The following is a 5113-nucleotide window of genomic DNA, read 5'->3' as shown; positions in this document are numbered from 1 at the left end:
TTTGAAATGCTTCATATCAGCCTACCGAATCTTAGAATTATTATCTCATAGTTGGTAACCCACGCTTTAGAAAGGGTGGGTTTGAAGGGTCCACAAAATGCCTAAAAGGGTGGGTTTGAAAAATTTCTGGTTAATATGTGTGTCCAAATATAAAGCATGGTCACTGATAAAAAGGATGGGTTTAGAAGTCGACAATTGCAATCTCAAAGTTTACTGTAATTTCCGATTGACTAAATGAAACACAAAAAAATATTGAAATCCCATTCTGTTTGGTCATCTAAACTTTAATATGTAATTCTCTTTGGATGCAAGTCTGCACCTCCTGGACCACCATAACCACTTATCTATGATCACTTGATCAGTAACCACACTTAGAAAGGGTGGGTTTCAGAGTTTTGGTATAAAGGGTATAAAATAAAAAGGGTGGGTTTAAAATAAAAAGGGTGTTTGTATCACCACTGCCAACTATGTATCTATACAATAAAGAATATAGTTATACCACTTTATAAGTCTTTATGAGTCTAACTCAATTGTGCGCTTTGGAAGCTCTCTACTAGTTATTAAACTGCAATTACAATAATCATTGATCAAATTTACAATATAAAGTCACATTCAAATAGAAAATTTAGAAAATCTGCATTATGGATTGAGGTGTATGATATAAAATACCTGTAGTCTGTACACAAAACTTTGAGTACCCACAAACAGCGACATTCCTTTTATAATTATTAGTCATTACTTGTGGCTGGTTTTAAAAACATATTGAAGAAAGTATTATACTGTAAGTCCAATGCTTATACTGGTGTCAATGATATAGTTTCAAGTTCATTTGCAAAGGATTGAGGGTTAAACTTCATTTGTGACATGATCAAGGGGAATGAGTCACATGCATGTCGACCCTGGTCGAAAATGAGTTTTACATATGTTAATAAAGAGTACATTTAGAGCTTTCAGAAACAGAAAACCCCATGTTGATGTGACTTTTCTTTGTAAAGTTATGTCAATTCATCAATCGCTGAAAACAATATAAAACAAAAGAATTTTAACACTTTCTTTGCCAATATCTCAAAATCAATATTAGCGACATCCGACTCATTTCCCTTGATCGTGTCACATTTGTGGTCCTTCCCCAGTAAACACAAAACATTTTACAAATGTTTTCCACAGAGGTTGTGCATATGACGTATCATACCGTAAATATGGTGGACTTCTCAAATGCATTCAACAAAAGCATGATTGCAATCTACCGCGACAGTTTGACTCGCACACATAACAAATGCACTACTATCAAATAGGTTGATGACAACATTTGATTGAATGGACTGCACTGCGCCATGATTACGGTGAAGGACACCGGTTCAAATCCTTTGTTTGGAGCCAATCAATAAATGCATGCAGGGCCTCTACTGTGTGTTTTGGTAAAAATGGTTACATTAAATATCGGTTTTATGTTGGTTTTATTAAGATCATGAGAATGTTTTTAAATGTTTTGTATGAAAACACACTACAACAACATGTTTGAAATGTCAAAATGTTTGGGTTTTTTTTGCAAAAAATGTTGCCAAATATTTCATCAACATTTAAAAATAACATTATGTTTGATTCATTTGCAGTAAGTTTTCAAAAAATATGCTTGAATGTTATGAAAACATTTTATATCCCCATATAACCGAACATTTAGATGTTTTCTGGCAACCTTTTCTAACTTTTTGCGAATAATGTTGAAAATGTTTTGTGTTTTTTGGGCCAGCAGTCTGCCAATTTGGCACTGTTTGGCACAAATATTTGTTTAAACAAAAATATACACCATTATGTGCAATTTTTAGCTTAATAGAGTGACAAAATTGTTTTTTTTTCACATGTTTTTTAAAATAAAAAAAAAAAAGAGACGAATTTCAAAAAACTAAATAAAACCTTCCCTAAGTTCATGTCTCTTCTTCATGAAAAGCTAACTGAATTGGGGTACAAAAATTGGGGTAAAAAAGTGAATTTTTGTGATTTTTTCAAAAACTCAAGATTTTTGAACAAGTCTGATGTCACCATGGGATTCCTTGACTCATTTCCTTTCCAAAAATGTATAGATTTATATACTTTGGACATACAATTCAGAAATAATGATGCTCGAAAAGGTCCATGTTCTCTCCCATTAATCTGGCCTTAATGCTGAATGTCTGTTGGAAATACATTATCGATTTTATGTCAACAACGATTCGTTAGAAGTTAAACATGATTGGAAGTAGAATGGAAATGGATTAAATAACAAAGACATGTTGCATCAAATATTCTATGTTGAATAAATCAATCTTTGAGAAATATTTCTTACACACTATTTGTAAGATACAATGTTCAAAAATGTTTCCCATATAGTGCATATTACACACTATGCATACCACACAGTTTGTGCACACAATCCCACTGTGTGCAAACGGTGTATGCATATTGTTATCAGGAATGCTAAATAGAGCAGAAAAATCAAAATGTCAGGCTCAGCACAGGTGGATTTTGAAAATGTGTGTAATACATATTTTAGTCTAAAGCAGTCAGTGACTTCAATGGGGGCTATCCCATTATGCTTCGTGATACATATATACATACATTTTAAATATTTATATAGCGCTGGTACATTTAGAACGAAGTGCTCGATACCATAATAGAACTACACTTGCCATAGAAAATGTACACAAAATCCCTCAATTTTCAATTACTTGCTTAAATCAAGGGTGCGTAAGACTTTTGTATGATAAAGTATCACCCCTATCAATATTTAAGCGTCTCTTACTTAATTTTTGTATACATTTGTTATGGCGCAAGCTGATACACTGCTGTGCATGATGGGATACTCCCTTCAGCTGCAACTTCGGTTTGAGACAGCTGTTTTGTCTGTGGGGGTGTATGGGCTTTGAAAGAGCTCTCCGATGCAAATACACACTGAAGTCACGGAATGTACTGGAGTAAACATAAAAGCGTAGCGAGACACAGTCCGCATAATGGACCCTTAAACACCACATATTTGGAGATAGTATCACTCATTTCATTCATATGAACTTCTTTAGAAAAAAAATACACTTTCCTCCCATAATAACATAATTATACAAAGTTAATACCAATTTCATGATAAATCATATAATGCTTTTCCAGGTAATTGCTCTGGTTTTTTTTGTCTACAGTTCATTTTTTCTGTGGTCGGAGCTGTGCGTATCGCATACACGAACGTAAACACACAGGCGATAAACAATCATGCTGATTGGCTGAACAACAGTCTTGGCAACAGGACAGTTTACTTATTGGCAGGGACAGGCGATTTGCGCGGAACTTTTTTCCCGCGCAATTGGCTATTTTTTTTCCTATGGGCAGGGATACATGATTTGCACTGAAAAAGAGTTCCGCGCAATTCCGCGCAATTTGCTATTTTTTTCCGCGCAAATCGCCTGTCCCTGCTTATTGGTCATCAGCGCATATAAGGGGACGAGATATTGCCACTTCTACAATCGTAGATCACCAGTGCACCTTGTCCATGGAATAAATAAAAAATTAACTGTAGTAAAGAAATTCAACAGAGCAGTTTATAAAGTTGACATGATCTGACCTAATGAGGCCAAAGGTTGTTATAAAATTGGATCGGTTGAGCCCATATTTATTGGTCGAGCTATGAGTTTTGAAATATTGGACGAGCCGTAGTCGAGTCCAATATTTTACAACTCATAGCGAGACCAATAAATATTGGGCGTAAAGCATCCAATTTTATCATTATTATGTTTTGGATCCAATATTATCACAACTTGGATCCATCAAAACATAATAATTGACTATATTGGGCTATTCCAGTTGAAGTCCATACACCCCCTATAGAAGACATGGCATTAATCTTAATGGAAGACAAGACTTTAATCTTCCACACTGGGGGTGTAGATTTTAAATGGAGTCAACCCCATTTGAAATTCACAATCCCTGTGTGGGAGAATAAGGACATGTCTTCCATAGGGATGTATGGATTTCAACTGGAACAGCCCATTGCTGAATCCCTAACATAGTGAAGTTACAAGCTTTACAATGCTATTTTTAATATATTTTATTATTTTATGATCCCTATTTTTACCTGTATCTCAATTTATCACTTACTGCCTTTCACTATGGACCACAATGGCCTCATCCCAATGACATAGTCAATAACCTCAATTCAAATACCGGTAATCATAGTGCAAAATGTTGTAGAGTTTTAGAGTATGAGTTTTTGTACCCATATGTTCAAAGGTCATTCAATGAATGTACAAATGTATTGGGGTTAAAGAAATGTGCCACAGCGATATTTCCCTACCAAAAAAATAGCGCCATCTCTTGATATACAGGAATGTTTGACGGCGATATTTTGAGGCGTTTCCGAAACATCCCGAGTAACTGCACTATGAAAACAAATTTCAAAACAAAACCCGGCATGTAGAAGATCATTTCACAACTCTCATAGTCCCAAGAATACATACTGCACATTGTAAAAAATAAATGGGTTGGTATTTGAATAGATTGAAGCAATTTCCGAAGGGCTATTTTGATAAAATTTTCATCAAAGGCCAATATGATGATAACATTTTGTATTCCAATTTTACAATATTTTTCGAGTTTTGTTGAGAAAGTTTTCTAGGGTGTATGCAAGAACAATGCACACATACATGCATATGGCATCTTCCGCCTTTTGGCGGATTTTTCCGCCTTCAACCATCAATTTGGTCATATCTTCGGATTTTATCGAACCTGCCTTTTACTACATATTCAACGCCTTGGCGTGCGATCGGATATATTACAGTACACAGAAGTACCGAATAATAGCATGGAATGTAAATACACTATATGGTATCAGTTAAACTGGTATTGTCTCTTGAACATGCTCTGGCCGTGCTTGGTACAACCTTGAAAAAAGTACAATGCAGTCTTGGGTTCGAGTCCAGTAGAGAAATAATAATTTGATACGTGGTCAATAGATGAAATATCGCTGTGTGTGCCCTGATAGATGAGCATGTTGTGGATCCTAGTGTTTGCTCTGGTTGGATCAGATGGTGTCACAACCAATTTTTAGATGTGGGTTTTTTTAGCAATGGGATGGCACATTACAGAACCGTCG

The sequence above is a fragment of the Amphiura filiformis genome, chromosome 20 (assembly GCF_039555335.1).
Source record: "Amphiura filiformis chromosome 20, Afil_fr2py, whole genome shotgun sequence".
In the NCBI taxonomy this organism is placed as follows: Eukaryota; Metazoa; Echinodermata; class Ophiuroidea; order Amphilepidida; family Amphiuridae; genus Amphiura; species Amphiura filiformis.
This window is presented reverse-complemented; position numbering follows the sequence as displayed.